The 18,641-nt window shown below is 43.8% G+C and overlaps 2 non-coding genes across 2 annotated transcripts; both read left to right on the forward strand.

Annotated features, from left to right (window-relative positions):
- Positions 1–72, forward strand: TRNAC-GCA (transfer RNA cysteine (anticodon GCA)). Its single transcript has one exon. It is a non-coding gene; the product is annotated as a tRNA-Cys (tRNA).
- A 2,777-nt stretch (positions 73–2,849) lies between these two features.
- TRNAC-ACA (transfer RNA cysteine (anticodon ACA)) lies at positions 2,850–2,921 on the forward strand. The gene has a single exon. It is a non-coding gene; the product is annotated as a tRNA-Cys (tRNA).
- The last annotated feature ends 15,720 nt before the right edge of the window (positions 2,922–18,641 follow it).

An 18,641-nucleotide genomic window follows, 5' to 3' on the forward strand; every position in this document is an offset into this window, starting at 1 on the left:
GGGGGTATAGCTCAGTGGTAGAGCATTTGACTGCAGATCAAGAGGTCCCTAGTTCAAATCTGGGTGCCCCCTTGTTCAACTGTTTTACCTGTAGAAATATTTTTTTTAATAAATTGAAAAAAACATTTACAATCTTAGCATTTTATGTAATGAGCAACACATTTCTACATTAGAAATACTCCTGATCATCTCCTGAAACATAGGGTAAACACCATGAAACTGTTTAGGATTTCTTCATATGATACACGCTGTGTTTTACATTCACCCAAGTTCTACTGGTGATATTATCAGTTTGAAATAGTCCATTGGAAGCTCATATGAATGTTATAAAACTGTGGTGGAAACCAATAATATGCCCTTAATTAAATGTATTAATTTGTACAGCTGACCAGAAGTGCACTGATGTCATTAGTTCTACAAGTTCCATACAGTCACCCACTCTATCACCTTTTTAAGAAAGGGCAGTTTTCAGCATTCAAGGGTTTAACTCCATGGTAGAGCGTAGGAATGCAGTTCAAGAAGTCCCTGTTTCATAACCATATACCCTCTTCAAAAGATCCTGTTAAATGTTTTTCAACCCAATGCACTGTAAGAAACAATAAGATATATCATCATTTCATATCCAAAACAATGAACAATTGGGTTTAACTATGCTCTTAGGACAAAATCAACCAATTGCAGTAGAGAAGCAGTTACATTTTGCAGAATTTGTGCATTTGACAAAAGATTTTTTTTCCATGTTGCAAGATCTACATGTGATACGAAATGTATGAATTCTTGCAATGGAAACCTCAATGTATTTTACCAAGGCAGATAAAGGACATCTGTTGTACCCCTTATACTTATAAGGAGGGTTTGGTGGCTGAAAATGCATTGCTTTGATGGTGATTGCATGTTGCTTCCACTTTGTACATATTACTGAATAAATAAAGGTGAACATTTCAGAAATGGGGGTATAGCTCAGGGGTAGAGCATTTCACTGTAAATCAGAAGGTCCCTAGTTCAAATCTGGGTGCCCCCTTGTCCAACTGTTTTACCTGTAGAAATATGTTTTTAATTAAATAAATTGAAGTAAACATTTACAATCTTAGCATTTTATGTAATGAGCATCACATTTCTACATTTGAAATACTCCTGATCATCACCTGAAACATAGGGTAAACACCATTAAGCTGTTTAGGATTTCTTCATATGATACAAGCTGTGTTTTACATTCACCCAAGTTCTACTGGTGATATGATCAGTTTGAAATAGTCCATTGGAAGCTCTTATGAATGTTATAAAACTGTGGTGGAAACCAATAATATGCCCTTAATGAAATGTATTAATTTGTACAGCTGACCAGAATTGCACTGATGTCATTAGTTCTACAAGTTCCATAGAGTCACCCACTCTATCACCTTTTTAAAAAAGGGCAGTTTTCAACATTCAAGGATTTATGTCAGTGGTAGAGCGTACGAGTGTAGTTCAAGAAGTCCCTGTTTCATAACCATATACCCTCTTCAATAGATCCTGTTAAAATGTTTTTCAACCCAATGCACTGTAAGAAACAATCGGATATATCATCATTTCATATACAAAACAATGAACAATTGGGATTAACTATGCTCTTAGCACAAAATCAACAAACTGCAGTAGAGAAGCAGTTACATTTTGCAGAATTTGTGCATTTGACAAAAGATTTTTTTTCCATGTTCCAAGATCTACATGTGATACGAAATGTATGAATTCTTGCAATGGAAACCTCACTGTATTTTACCAAGGCAGATAAAGGACATCTTTTGTACCACTTATACTTATAAGGAGGGTTTGGTGGCTGAAAATGCATTGTTTTGATGGTGATTGCATGTTGCTTGCACTTTGTACATATTACTGAATTAATAAAGGTGAACTTTTCAGAAATGGGGGTATAGCTCAGTGGTAGAGCATTTTACTGCAGATCAAGAGGTCCCTAGTTCAAATCTGGGTGCCCCCTTGTTCAACTGTTTTACCTGTAGAAATATGTTTTTAATTGAAGAAAACATTTACAATCTTAGCATTTTATGTAATGAGCAACACATTTCTACATTAGAAATACTCCTGATCATCTCCTGAAACATAGGGTAAACACCATGAAACTGTTAAGGATTTCTTCATATGATACAAGCTGTGTTTTACATTCACCCAAGTTCTACTGGTGATATTATCAGTTTGAAATAGTCCATTGGAAGCTCATATGAATGTTATAAAACTGTGGTGGAAACCAATAATATGCCCTTAATGAAATGTATTCATTTGTACAGCTGACCAGAAGTGCACTGATGTCATTAGTTCTACAAGTTCCATACAGTCACCCACTCTATCACCTTTTCAAAAAAAGGGCAGTTTTCAACATTCAAGGGTTTATGTCAGTGGTAGAGCGTAGGAGTGTAGTTCAAGAAGTCGCTGTTTCATAACCATATACCCTCTTCAATAGATCCTGTTAAAATGTTTTTCAACCCAATGCACTGTAAGAAACAAAAGGATATATCATCATTTCACATACAAAACAATGAACAATTGGGTTTAACTATGCTCTTAGCACAAAATCAACAAACTGCAGTAGAGAAGCAGTTACATTTTTCAGAATTTGTGCATTTGACAAAAGATTGTTTTTCCATGTTCCAAGATCTACATGTGATACGAATTGTATGAATTCTTGCAATGGAAACCTTACTGTATTTTACCAAGGCAGATAAAGGACATCCTTCGCACCCCATATACTTATAAGGAGGGTTTGGTGGCTGAAAATGCATTGCTTTGATGGTGATTGCATGTTGCTTGCACTTTGTACATATTACTGAATTAATAAAGATGAACTTTTCAGAACTGGGGGTATAGCTCAGTGGTAGAGCATTTGACTACAGATCAAGAGGTCCCTAGTTCAAATCTGGGTGCCCCCTTGTTCAACTGTTTTACAAGTAGAAATATTTTTTTAATTAAATAAATTGAAGAAAACATTTACAATCTTAGCATTTTATGTAATGAGCAACACATTTCTACATTAGAAATACTCCTGATCATCTCCTGAAACATAGGGTAAACACCATGAAACTGTTTAGGATTTCTTCGTATGATACAAGCTGTGTTTTACATTCACCCAAGTTCTACTGGTGATATTATCAGTTTGAAATAGTCCATTGGAAGCTCATATGAATGTTATAAAACTGTGGTGGAAACCAATAATATGCCCTTAATGAAATGTATTAATTTGTACAGCTGACCAGAAGTGCACTGATGTCATTAGTTCTACAAGTTCCATACAGTCACCCACTCTATCACCTTTTTAAAAAAGGGCAGTTTTCAGCATTCAAGGGTTTAACTCAGTGGTAGAGCGTAGGAATCCAGTTCCTGTGACTGTATGGAACTGGTAGAACTAATGACATCAGTGCACTTCTGGTCAGCTGTACAAATTAATACATTTCATTAAGGGCATATTATTGGTTTCCACCACAGTTTTATAACATTCATATGAGCTTCCAATGGACTATTTCAAACTGATAATATCACCAGTAGAACTTGGGTGAATGTAAAACACAGCTTGTATCATATGAAGAAATCCTAAACAGTTTCATGGTGTTTACCCTATGTTTCAGGAAAAGCAATATTAATTGTGCAGAATTCTGCCTCAAACACAGTCCCTCCCCACGTGACCAAGCCGAACCTGACGAGATGCCAAACCCAGGAGAGAAAAGGCGTCTGGATTCCTCGCTACGAGACATAGGCAGATACACTTGAAAGGCTCAATGAACATCTGCGACAGTGGGAGCGGTCAGCCTTCCAACTATGAATAAATCCTCACATTGTCTGCACGTACCCATAGTGAAACATTGTTGCAAATTGCAGGTACACCGAGAGCTGGGAACAGCGGTGGTCCCAGGCTGGGAAGCTCACGGGCGCACCAATCAGAACATGGGGCTCTTATCACTGACGCCAGTAATATTAACCAATCCTCAGGAGTCTTCATGTAACAATTCTCGTGTATCTAATTGTAGGGACAACCCAGATGTATCACCTGACTACCCTTTGTCCACTAACATCGTCCTCTATATGTGTGCTATACTAACCCTACCACTCGAGCAACCAATTGAGAGTGGCGATAGGTTTTTTGTTAACTTTCTGAAGTGATGCAAGTAGCGCGTCATAATACAGTAAAAAGGGCCTGCGAGCCCCACGATTGTGTGTGTGTCAGGACGGACGCGTACGCTCCTTGACCCATCCCTGCCGTTTTGTCTAATAAACAGCAGAGTCACCTTGCTCCTTGTGTGTGTCTCATACTCTATCTCATCTGGGATACACGGGAGGAGTTGGGGCCTCCCTGCCTGGAGGTCTGCGGACGGCCCGGCCGACCCCGGCAGAATTTTCCCCCCGACAAGTTGGAGGCACTGCTGAGATCTGTTTAAGATCGACTTTTATTTTTCACTTTTTCCAGGCACTTCCGTTGCGAGGAGGCCCGGCGGCGTGGCCCCCTCTGCCGTTGCCCCCTTCTGAGGACTACAGGACCATCGCGGAGCTGCGAGAAGACCGGACAGCGCAATCCGGATATTGGCCCTCGGGAGCCGGTTGAGAAGTATCCCGCCCACGGTTGGCGAGTGTCCAGACGTGGTCCAGACGAGGGGAGGTGGCGAGCCGCTTGGAGGGGTGCATGCAGTCGAGCGGCCCTGCATCGAGAGAACTTGGTGAGCATGACACGCACAACAAGCAATGCGAAATTGTGAGGGAGGAGGGAGGAAGTAAATAAGGGAGGAGGGAGGTGTTGTACAGATGCACGGCGAAGGTCTAACAACTTAGTGTTGCCAATGGAATGAATGGTAGCGAAACGAGTGCGAGAGCAGTCGGCTACGTCACACGAAAGAGGGGGGCGGAGCACAAAAACATCACGTGCGGCCGCTCGTAAGGCACTGATTGGCCTAAATCGCGACTACGTGTAAGGGTGTGGGTGTGTGGTTTCCTACGATTTGACATTTATTGATCAATGAGTAGACGAGGATCCCTATTGTTCGAGCAAGAAACTCGATAGGTAGATGACGATTCCCTGTAGGCGGTGGCTAGTTGCCTAGTTGCCCAATACGGAAGATAATTGGCTGGTTAAGCCCTCCTGTTGAGGGGCGTATCACACGCGAGGCGACGCAGCGTGCGCAGTCCGATTATATTATTGATTTGATTACCTTGTTCCTGGAGTGACAGGAAGACAGCTGTAGGGTTGGTGTAGGGCTAGCGAGGGTAGATTGCAAGTGTATTTTGAACTTAAAGAACATAATAAAAATGTACCAGTAGCTCGAAGAGATTGGTGACGTCACCAGTAGGGATTTAATAGGATATCGCGAACACAAGGAACTTTGGTTTTGGGAGTGGTGGGGAAGAGAAATATGATAAGGGAGCGGACACGGAGATAAACGATAAATGAGTGGATCGGGAAAAGGAGAAGGGGAGAGGGGCGTGGCTGCGCACGGAGAACGCCGGCCACGGCAAGTGTAAAAGGGGGAGGAGAACGGGGAAACAGGACGACTGTATAAGAGCGTCGTAAAGGGTATGCAGCCGCAGAGGGCTGCGTGCGCTTTGGCCGCAGGGGGCCGTAAGGGTGTAATAATAGAAGGGAATAGACAAATGTAAAACCATACATAAAGGATTGTCGTAAGTCCCCATACTTGCGGGGCCAGGTAAACAATATAAGGTTGCATATTGTAAACTACTAGTGAAGGGAAGGGTAACAACTGGAGCGTCACTATGTCATACGGGACAGGGTCGGGAGGGTGGGGGAACACCCTCACTACACCACTACAACACATATGCACCACACTGCCACCCCATAGGGAGAAATTAATTAAGTACAGCATAGAGTGGACCCAGGGGACGGATAACAAAATGTTAACACCATGGCCGCCTAATGGTAGTTTCGATCCATATGCCCAACATTCACTGCTAAACCATCTGCACAATACATACAAGGGGAAGAAGTTGGCAAACCATGTGGAGGTGTTTAACTTATGGAGGATGTTCCAGGGGTCCAGACCAGGACCAAATGGAATGTTCACTATGGGGGAACCACCGGAAGAAAAGGAGATTAAGAAAGAAGGAGAGGATGGAAAAAAGGGGCGTGAAAGCACAAAAAACACGGGGAACGGAGGAGAGGGAGGAGAAAAAATTGATAAATCAGACGACATAAAAAAGGAACCGAACAACGAGATACCCATAACACCGGGAGTGAAAACAGAGGGAGGAGGGTTGTACCCTTTAAGAGAATTAGGAGAAATAGAAGGACAATTAAGGGCGGCTGAAGGATACTCGAACCCGGCATACAGCCTTCCACCATATGTGGCTCATAGGAAGATGCCAATGGGGGAGGGGAGGATTGGAGAAGTGCAGACTGTAGAGATAGGAAATGATGAGTGGGTAGCTGCACAGATATTATAAAAATTACGAGGTTCACTAACTGGAGAAGAAAGGGAGGTAGTAAAGAGAACAGACGAGGATAGTGCAAGAGAGAGTGAAATGAGGGGGGAGGAGCTATTACGGCAAAAGGAAGAGATTTTGGAGGAAAGATTAGCAAAGCTAAGGGATGAGCAGAATGAATTGATAAAACAGCTTGAGAGGGAGGAAAGAGAGAGAGTGAGGAAAAGGAAAGAAGGTAAGAACGAATTGGAAAAATTAAGGGAACGAAATGAGGAGCAAAGGAGAGAAGCTGAAAGGGTAAAAGCAGCAGCAGACAGGGTATCAAGAGTAGTGCTGAGAGAGAAGAAGAAGGAAGAAGAAGAAAAAGAAAAGGAAATGGCAATATGGAAGAGGAGGGTACTATCAGAGACAGTTAAGAAATACGAAGAGGGGAAAGTAATAGAAAGTATAGTAGAGAGAGAAAGAGTGAAATGGGAAAGGAAGAAAGAGGATGAAAGAATATTGGAACAGATGAGCAACGAAATGATGGAGGAATTGAAAAGGAAAAGGGAGGAAAATAGTAGGGAGATGGAGGAGAGAAGTGAAGGGGAAAGAGAAGGGAGGAGTAGGGAGAGTGAAAGATGGGGGGATGTATATAGAAGTAGAGAAGTAGCAACAACATCAGCATTAGGAGGAGCAGTTGGTAACAAAGGAAAAGGAGAAGTAGACCTAATAGACTTAGAAACAGTAACAATAAAAGGGAAAAAAGCAGAGTGGGGGTGCCATTTATGAATGATTTTTGCAGTGAGGAGGAAGAAGGAGTGGAGAGAGAAGGAAGAAAGAGTGAAAGGGAAAGCTTAGATAAGCTATACCTCACTCGAACAAACATAGACTCGCCATGGATCAGTAGGAGAAGGGAGGACCTGGAGAGAAGTGAGGAGGGAGTGGAAGGACTAGTGGAAAGACAAACCCATGAAACCACACCATCCCCATCTCCATCAGGCCCTCCCCCATCACACCCTACATGCTTAACCACCGCACGCTCGCTGCGCAGAATAAAGCTTGCGCCCTTCATAGACGAACTGACACCCTATGCATGTCGGCTTAGAGACCTCCCTAGTCGCAGGCAAGACAGACAAATAAACACGCCCACATTAAATACAGGAAATGACGAGAGGGGAAAGGATGGAGAAGGAGTTAGGAGCAGGGGTAATAATGACGGAATTGAAGAGGTAAAGGAACCGGAAGAAGAGGAGGGGTGTGAGGACTCGATATTATGGAACGTAAAGGGTGACACAAGACACAACTTGATGTCACTGTTGGAGAGAGGAGGGGTTAGACCACAGTACGTCCCTTGGAAGCACACGGATAAAGAAAATATAAAATGTAGGCTCCCATCACTAAGTGGAGGTGCGGGTAAGTGGATATATGAAATGGAAAAACACACCGCAGGACAGAAACTAGCAGTAGGAGATGTAAAGGGCCTGTTAATAACAATATTAGGGGATAGAGCGGATGACATTTGGAAGAGAGCGGGATTCCATGGGGTAACAATAACAAACACATTGCATGATGGGGCACCATTTGCAAACTGCAGACATGCTCTATGGCAGGCATTGAGAGTACAGTACCCAGACACATCAGACATAGGAGCAATTACTTCCCGTAAGATGCGTGAAAATGAGGATCCTGTTGATTATATCCAGGATATCCAAGAGAAGTGGCGCATGGAAACTAGAGAACAATGGGACAAAACACCAGCCATATTTTATCATATACTAGTACAAGGGCTCCCAGAAGGAGTTCAGAAACAACTAAAGAAAGAAGTGGGAATGGAAGCAAAACCATGGCCAGAAATACAACTGACTATAGTACATCACTGCAGGACATGGCAAGGAAAAATGAAACAAAAGGAAGAGGACAGGAAAACAGAAGAGGCTAAACTAGTACAGAAAAAACTTACTAAATACACAATGGAAGGGGCACTAATAACCACGCCCACACCAATGGCCCAAAGCCCCACACAAGTAGTGGCTGCACAAGATCCTGCTCAAATAGCACCTCCACAGACTATAACACAACAAGCCCCGCCACTGCAATTACACGCACCAAACATGGGAGGAGGGTACCCAATGCAAGGAGCTGGGTATTATAGTTATAATAGGGGGAGAGGAGGATTTATGAGAGGGAGAGGATACGGATATAATGCCCAACAGCAGGTGGGAGGACTTAGAAATTCCTACCCCACAGGGCAACCAGCATACCAGGACAACACAGGGAGCTTCCCATGGCAAAGCAGGGAACCACCCGTGTGTTGGAGTTGTGGATTATTAGGACACATGTCACGTACGCGTAGGGTCAGGCCAGGAACACCAGCATGGGATGAACAGGCACAATTTAGGACCTCACAAGAACAGCAGGGCATACAGCAACAGCAGACGTTACAACAAGGAAGTGACCCACAACAACAAATAACACAACAACAGCCACAAACATATTCACTGCCACAACAACAAATAACACAACAACAGCCACTGCCACAACAACAAGTAGCGCTAACACAGCAACCCCAAACTCAACAAACACAATTGGGTAGGGTGACGGTCTTGGGACACAACCCTTATACAGGGAATGGCCAATCATTGTACCCACAATAGGACAGCCCACAGACGGCCTTGGTGTGTCCCATCCTGTCAGTAACACCTAATAGTGCGGAGGAGCCACGCATAGAGGTAACGATAGGTGACAAAAAATTATCATTCCTTGTTGACACCGGGGCAACCCGGTCTTGCATAAGGGAAGGTAAATTTAAGATGTCAAGCGAAGCCATGAACACCCAAGGATTTTCTGGGGCTAAAGGGTTGGTTTCCTTTACTGATAACGTTCCCTTATCTATTGGAGATTATGATCTGTCGGTTCCACTTTTGTATTATAGTGCCTCACCAGTAAATATACTGGGGAGGGACATAATGAACAGGTTGAATATGACGATCACCTTTACAGAGGATGGCATAATTTGCTCTACTCCAGGGATTAACATGCTCGCAGCACGACAGATTATGCAAGCATACTGTGGACAGACAGCGATTAGGGCGGAGCCAGTAGATGGCGAGCTATTCCAGTATGGAACAGACATGGCATTTGCATGGATGCCAGGGATAGAAGGGAAAATATGGAGGAGGCCAGCAGCCTATCTGTTCCGACCAGAAACACCTGTTAATGAACCAGAAGGAAAGGTGTTTGTAATGGACATTGAGAGCATTATTGCAACAGCTGATTATATTGCTGTGCATGCCCAAGATAAAGAAGGGAGAGCATGGAGGGCAGTGATAGCACTAGCAGAAGGATGTAGGCTGACCCAGGTGTCAGATGAAGAGCTGTTCTCAGAAGAAAAGGAGGAAGGTGAAATGGTGTTCATGATGAGTGTAGAAATATGGCTAAGAGTGGCTCACAAACAAGTAGCACAGAAAATTGCAATGGCACTTGAGGCACCCGCATGCACCCCGGTCCCCTTCTTTAAGGAGGATATGTCAAAGGTGCCCAAATCATTATGGACTATTAGCCCTTATGACGTGGGATGCATAAAAAGCATAGGGGGTGTAAGGATAAAATTGAAAAAAGGTGCCATACTACCAAGAGTGAAACAGTACCCACTGTCAAAAGAGGCAGATGAGGGCATATATGAAACCATAACGGCCCTTATAAACAATGGCATATTGGTTCCCTCAGAGTCACCATGTAACACGGCTGTGTACCCAGTGCGCAAGGCTAAAGGGGGGTCTTGGCGCTTCATACAGGACCTCAGGCCCTTAAACAATATAGTAGAAGCAGAGTATCCAGTAACAGCAAATCCGGCCACAATATTGTGTGGCATTCCAGCAGAAGCATCACGATTTACAGTGATTGACCTTAAAAATGCTTTTTTCTCAATACCATTACACCCAGACTCACAAGATTTGACAAGCTTCACTTACCGAAATACAAAGTGGAAACATACCAGATTGCCACAGGGGTATTGTGAATCACCCTCAATTTTCAATAGAGTAATACAGATGGATTTGGGTAACGTTGAAGTGGAAAGCACAGTGTTACAGTATGTGGATTACATAATAATTTGCAGTACAAACGAAAGTAAATGCAGAGAGGACTCCTTAAAAATGTTGACGATATTGGCTGAAAAAGGGTAAAAGGTAGACATGGATAAGATACAATACTGTCAGGAACAGGTACTTTACATTGGCCAACTGATATCCCAACATGGAAGAAAGATTGCACCACAAAGAGCACAGGCCATTTCAAGCACTCCAATGCCACAGACTGTGAGAGAACTGCAGCAATTTCTGGGGCTGTGCAACTACTGTAGAGCATGGGTATTTGATTACAGTTCATACATAGGACCCCTGCTTGAGGGTTTGAGGGAAGCCAATAAAGGGGAGAAAAAGTTGGGGTGGACTATGGAAATGAGGGAGGCCTTTGATGAATTGAAAGACGCAATATCAACTGCTCCAGTACTGGCATCCCCAGACTATGAGCGACGATTTTTTATATTTTCACATTGCGACTCAGCAGTGATGAAAGCAGTATTGGCACAAAAAACGAGCATGGGCTATAAACCTGTAGCATTTTACAGCGGTCACTTAGACCCTGTGATGTTAGGTCACTTCCCTTGCGAACAAGGTCTCGCTGCAGCTGCTTTTGCAGTGGAAAAAGCATCAGCAATAACCATGGGGTGTCCAACTACATTGTTTGTGGAACATGCACTATTTGCAATATTGAATAAACCTAAGTCCACACTAACAACGCAGAGGGCATCAGGTTATGAGATCATTTTGTCTAGAGCTGAACTAGCAATTGTTAGATGTAGCACAGTTAACCCTGCAAGGTTCCTAGCAGAAGTAATTGAGGAGGGAGATTACGCCCATGACTGCACCCAAATAACTGAAATGTACTCATGTACTAGAAAAGTTGAAGAAAACGCACTGGAGGGAGGTGAGCTTTTGTTTATTGATGGGTCATCAACTATTGATCAAGGAGATGGGATACGGAGGACTGGGGCAGCAGTGGTAAAAATGATGGAGTCGCCGGTGTGTGTGGCTATGAAATGTGTACAATTACCACAGCATTACTCTGCTCAAGCCGCGGAACTGGTTGCACTAATATTGGCATTGAAGGAAATTTTTGACAAACGAGTAACCATATATTCCGACAGTGCATATGTTACATCCACTGTCCACTCAGGGCTATCAAAATGGAGAAGAAGAGGGTTTAGGAGAGCTGATGGCACTCCAGTGCAACATGCCCTCTTATTGGCTGAACTAATTGAAGTAATAAACGACCCCCAAGAACTAGCCCTAGTAAAATGCACCGCACACACCAATGGTGAAGATCATGTCTCAAAAGGGAATGCAGCAGCAGACGCACATGCAAAATATGCTGCATATTTTGGTGAGATATGGAACCCCACAGACTCACAGAGAGGGAGAGGGAGGGAAATGGCTAGGGAGATGTTGATAAGAGAAGGGTACACCCATCTCCCAGCCACGCAGATTATGGAGCTACAAGCGGCTGCACCAATGGCCGAAAAAGAAATATGGGTAAAAAGAGGATGTACAATGTCACCAACCGACGCACTATGGCGCCAGAGTGGCACTGGGAAAATTGTAATACCGTTGGCACTTTTTAACACCGCCCTGAGCCAATTACATCACCCAGCCCATACAGGCAAGGAAATAATTGCAGCACGAATTAGAGAAGATTGGTTCTGTCCCGAGTTAAATTCTCATGTGTCGAATTTTATCAGCAATTGTCTCACATGTCAGCAGTTTACGGCCGGTCATACCTTAAAAGTGATAAGGGGTACCATACCCCGGCCAGAGGGACCTTTCCGCACCTTCACATTGACTATGTTGATATGATCAACATATGTCAAGGTAATAGGTATATGATTGTAGTAGTATGTCCATTCTCTAGGTGGATTGAAGCAGGGCCCTGTTCACACCCAGATGCATTTAGAGCAGCCAAATTCCTAGTAAGGGAGGTCTTCCCCAGGTGGGGAGTGTGCGAGGTGTTAAGGTCAGACAATGGCCCACATTTCGCAAACGAAATGTTCCAGCATATCACATCCTTGCTGAGCATAAAACATAAATTTGCATGTGCATACCACCCACAGGCTAACGGTGTATGTGAACGCCTGAATGGCCTATTGAAGGAGGCAATTGCAAAAATACAACAAACAACAAAGAAAAGCTGGTTGTATTGCCTTCCATTAGCCCTATTTGAATTGAGGAATAGGCCAGGGTCCGACCACCACCTCACCCCTCACGAGGTGGTTACTGGACGTCAAATGCGCCTTCCCCTAACACCAACATCAAGGGCATTCACTGACCACGAAAGTTCAGCGAGTGTGTTAGGTGATGAAATGTATCAATATGTGTCTTCTTTGATTACTAGTGTTGTGTTTGTGTCTCAACAGCTCGAGTGCACACGGGGCGGGTCTACCAGCAATCAAGAAGAAGGCGCCAGTACAGAATTGGAAAAGGAGAACTTGTGCAAACTTGCCAAAGGTGACCACGTGCTACTTCGCAATTTCAACAGGAAGTGGAACGATAAGAGGTTCACTGGCCCCCATCTAGTAGAGGACGTATCAACAAGAGCAGTAAAACTAAAGGATAAGTGTGCCTGGAACCACCTACATGATGTAAAGATCTACAAACTGCAGACCCGCCCCAGCGCCAACGACAGGTCCATTGGAAGAACGGCAACAACATCCCCGACAGAAGAAGGAAGTTCTACCACAGACAACGACCCAATTGTTCCCTTACCGTGTCACTACCCAGCTTCCCCGGAGACAATAACTGACGAAGAAAGGGGTGATCCCCATACTGCCCACCCCATGGTCACACGCTCAAAGAGTAAAAATACTTCCGCCATCTGAGCCCAAACCCCCCGCCCATTGACCCTCAAGTATAGTTATAACTGAACTGAAAGACATTGCCTCACAAATACACATGTAAACACGTGAATGTTCTCTTTTTCTCTCGCACATACAGGAACTGCGTATTATTGCATTGTTAAGAAAATAGCTTACTAACAAGTTCACTGCCCAGGTGTAGATGGTACTCCCAGACGATAACTACCCAGAAGAATTGTCACACCAATTTGTATACGAAATAAAAAGGCCAACATACCTAAAAAAGAGAAGGGTACGTGTCTACTACACAGCATTCCTCTTGGCCATAGAATATTCCATGCCCCACCTCCGCCAATACTTGCCGGTCCTAAGAGACAGATCACTTAGAGTAGCGTGGGAACAGCTCTTCGCCTGGGCACTGAATGACTATTTGATAGGGAGAGCTTAAAGGAAACAAACAACTAACATTTAATAACAAGCACTTTGAGAATTTTTAGGCGGCCAACTTTAACGTTGCAAGAATACGCTGCCAGGACTGCAGCAAGGTAAGAGCAAAATGCCGGTGAGATTAGCATATGTAATAAAAGTAATAGGGATTTTTATGATCACCGGGTTCTTGGCTGCCTCTGTATGGCAATACAGCTATGCTATTAATTTTATTGCTGCACCCAAACTTAATATACCCCCGTCCCCTGCTGCAACAGGTGTTACGTCAGGTGATAGTAGTAACATTGCACCCAAGCAAAATAGAGTTAAACGCAGCACATACTCAGACAATAAGGGTATTGATAATTATATACAAGATTCAGCACACGTCACAAACAACATATGGTACCAACACATGACCCGCATTGGTAAGCAGACAACTGAGGACAGCTGCTACGTTTGCTCATTGATACCATACGCCATGAGTGCTTCACGAACATTTGTTGCCACAGAAATAGATGAAAAGACAGCACAGTGCATAATATACTTGGCACTGTTCCAAACGAAAGGAAGGTTTCAAGGGACGGTAGTGCACATGACATGGAAAACACGAGACTCATACCCATATGAAAACAACTTCCTCAAGACCTATTTGAGTTACCACAAGAGCAGTTTACATGCTGAAGCATTCAGATACATAACAAGTGGCCCTGCAAAAGGAGAAACAAAGAAAGTAACACTGCAGTATCTACCATGTGATTGGTACGCCACTGAAGTTCCGGGTAAACAAGGATGTTGGGAAAGGCCGCTGGTGACAATAACAGGAAAGGTGTATCTGGACAACAGCTGGGAGATAGGAGTGATTGGCAGCAACATGGTAACAAAAGAAACTATCTCAACTATCGAGGCACACAATCACCGATGTTGGACGACGTGGATCAAGTATGTACCAATGCTCACGTGGGTAGAAACAGATGAAGACCCAATAACAATACTACCGCTGACTGCGCCCAAGGTATGCTATCAGCATAAAGGAGAGGTGGACGTAGGATATAACACCAATTGTGCAAGTGTGACGGAGTTACCTGAGGGGGGAGCAGGAACAGCAGTAATAATGGACCATTATTGGGCCTGTGGAGAAAAGGCATACCATACACTGCCCCCCCTGTGGAATGGTGTGTGCACAATGGTGCACGTCAATGTACCATCACTAGTGGTACCTAAGAAGCATGTCAATGTGGCGAACTTTCCCAAAATGGATGAAGGGGACAAGAGAAAAAAGAGATCTGCACCACTCCAGGAGGAGCAAGGGAACAGGACCAACAGCAATGATACTGTCCTAAATAGAAGAAAAAGACAAGGAGAGCCACTGACAGGAAATTACCTGTGGGGAAGGTCGGAAACGGCACTAACCTCAATACCGCCAGAACACAGACTATTCAGCAGAGCAGCAATGTTCTTCTCCTCAATAATACACCCGGGACTGCAGGCTTACGCAAACGCGAAATGGCTCCAAATAACTAGATGGGAACTAATGATGACCATCAATTCTACAGTAAATGGGTTTAACGCAATAAAAGAGGAGCTGCGAGCTATAAGGATGGTAGCACTCCAGAACAGATATGTATTGGACCTTCTCACAGCAATGGAAGGAGGAGTTTGTGCAAAGATAGGACAATCATGCTGCACGTTCATACCTGCCAACGATGCTGATAATGGTACACTGACAGAAGCAGTTTCACAATTGGCCCAGATGCACTCCAAAATGATGGATGAAAGTAACGGTGTAAACAAGGATAAGAGCTGGTTTTCACTATTATGGTCATGGATGCCATCCTGGCTGTCAGATGGACTGAAAATAATAGTGGGTTGTACTATTTTGGCTGGAGCTACGCTGATCATAATTAGATTTTGGAAGGCCCGGAAGGCACGTACCACTGACGAGTTGCTCGAAATGGTGGGAATGCACCCCTTGATGCCAACAGATGACGGCCAACATACAGGTGTGATAATACAGGAGAGGGAGAAGTTGCGCACCCAAATCATCACCAACCATCTAGACCCACCATCAGTGAAGATCGAGAACCCAAGAAACCCCAGGAGTTACATAGGGAAATGGGTATACTGTACTCCTGGAGGAACCTGTGAATATATGTATTGGTCATTTGAAGATCATGTAAACCATTATGGACATCTAGGAGGAATAACTAAGATATGGCGAGTAAGAGGAGATAACGAGAAGGATATGTTTGTGGTCGACAAGTCGACCAGAGGGGGGACTGAAGTGGGAGAATGGAAGACCAGGCTCCCGTCCTTCACCTCTCGCGCTTGGCCTAGAGGGTCACGACCCAGACACCCGCCACGAGAAGAGTTTGTCCATTTACCAGACGACCAAATACCCTGGTACAGGAACCTACGGATGTGTCCATCTGCCTGCCCAACAGCCCGCACTGGCCATGCCGACACTTGCGGCACGGACCAACTAGACTAAAATCTACACGTCGTTAGAGATGCCATGACGACCTAGACAACGGGAAACACATCTGCACAAATATACACACTGGACATTCCCACACCGATCTACACGAAGAATATACTCAGTGCTATGACGTAGGCGACAGGCATATTCACGGACGTGCATCTTTATTATTTTTACATAGGCTTTCAGAATGCAGAAACGCAAGACGCGTCATGAACTCATCTACAAAGCTTGCTCACGCTTCTCTTGAAACCAGTTACCACCATAAGAAGTATAATGAAGACACGATACTGGTCATGGAACTATATGCTATTATAACCTAAAGCACCTATGCACCAAACGGACCACTTATGCACCAGGCCCAAGTAGGCCTCAACCAAGAGCTCCCGTGGACATTAACAAAGCAAGAGTCTAGTTGCTGATCTTGCAGAATGGGGCCGGTGAAACAACCAGCCAAGGTCGCAATGTTGCAAACCCACATTCTAAGAACAAAGCATCAAAGGCACGATGTTGCAACCTCGCACTCCGCGCACCAACGTTAAAGTCACACCTGCAAATTAAACCAGACACACAGTGGAAAAGCAATATTAATTGCGCAGAATTCCGCCTCAAACACGGTCCCTCCCCACGTGACCAAGCCGAACCTGACGAGATGCCAAACCCAGGAGAGAAAAGGCGTCTGGATCCCTCGCTACGAGACATAGGCAGATACACTTGAAAGGCTCAATGAACATCTGCGACAGTGGGAGTAGTCGGCCTTCCAGCATATGAATAAGTCCTCACATTGTCTGCACGTACTCATAGTGAAACAATGTTGCAAATGATAGGTGCACCGAGAGCTGGGAACAGCGATGGTTCCAGATTGGGAGGCTCGCGAGCACACCAATCAGAACATGGGGCTATTATCACTGACGCCATTAACATTAACCAATCATCAGGGGTCTTCATGTAACAATTCTCATGTATCTAATTGTAGGGACAACCCAGATGTATCACCTGACTACCCTTTGTCCACTAACATCGTCCTCTATATGTGTGCTATACTAACCCTACCACTCGAGCAACCAATTGAGAGTGGCGATAGGTTTTTTGTTAACTTTCTGAAGTGACGCAAGTAGCGCGTCATAATACATTAAAAAGGGCCTGCGAGCCCCACGATTGTGTGTGTGTCAGGAAGGACGCGTACGCTCCTTGACCCATCCCTGCCATTTTGTCTAATAAACAGCAGAGTCACCTTGCTCCTTGTGTGTGTCTCATACTCTATCTCATCTGGGATACACGGGAGGAGTTGGGGCCTCCCTGCCTGGAGGTCTGCGGACGGCCCAGCCGACCCCTGCAGAATTTTCCCCCCGACAAACCCAATGCACTATAAGAAACAATAGAAACAATAAGATATATCATCATTTCATATACAAAAGAATGAACAATTGGGTTTAACTATGCTCTTAGCACAAAATCAACAAACTGCAGTAGAGAAGCAGTTGCATTTTGCAGAATTTGTGCATTTGACAAAAGATTTTTTTTCCATGTTCCAAGATCTACATGTGATACGAAATGTATGAATTCTTGCAATGGAAACCTCACTGTATTTTACCAAGGCAGATAAAGGACATCCTTCGCACCCCATATACTTATAAGGAGGGTTTGGTGGTTGAAAATGCATTGCTTTGATGGTGATCGCATGTTGCTTCCACTTTGTACATATTACTGAATAAATAAAGGTGAACATTTCAGAAATGGGGGTATAGCTCCGGAATAGAGCATTTCACTGCATATCAAAAGGTCACTAGTTCAAATCTGGGTGCCCCCTTGTCCAACTGTTTTACCTGTAGAAATATGTTTTTAATTAAATAAATTGAAGTAACCATTTACAATCTTAGCATTTTATGTAATGAGCAACACATTTCTACATTTGAAATACTCCTGATCATCACCTGAAACATAGGGTAAACACCATTAAGCTGTTTAGGATTTCTTCATATGATAGAAGCTGTGTTTTACATTCACCCAAGTTCTACTGGTGATATGATCAGTTTGAAATAGTCCATTGGAAGCTCTTATGAATGTTATAAAACTGTGGTGGAAATCAATAATATGCCCTTAATGAAATGTATTAATTTGTACAGCTGACCAGAAGTGCACTGATGTCATTAGTTCTACAAGTTCCATACTGTCACCCACTCTATCACCTTTTTAAAAAAGGGCAGTTTTCAGCATTCAAGGGTTTAACTCAGTGGTAGAGCGTAGGAATCCAGTTCAAGAAGTCCCCGTTTCATAACCATATACCCTCTTCAATAGATCCTGTTAAAATATTTTTCAACCCAATGCACTGTAAGAAACAATAGAAACAATAAGATATATCATCATTTCATATACAAAAGAATGAACAATTGGGTTTAACTATGCTCTTAGCACAAAATCAACAAACTGCAGTAG

Source organism: Ambystoma mexicanum, chromosome 4q (genome assembly GCF_040938575.1).
Source record: "Ambystoma mexicanum isolate Mex_15411 chromosome 4q, UKY_AmexF1_1, whole genome shotgun sequence".
NCBI lineage: Eukaryota > Metazoa > Chordata > Amphibia > Caudata > Ambystomatidae > Ambystoma > Ambystoma mexicanum.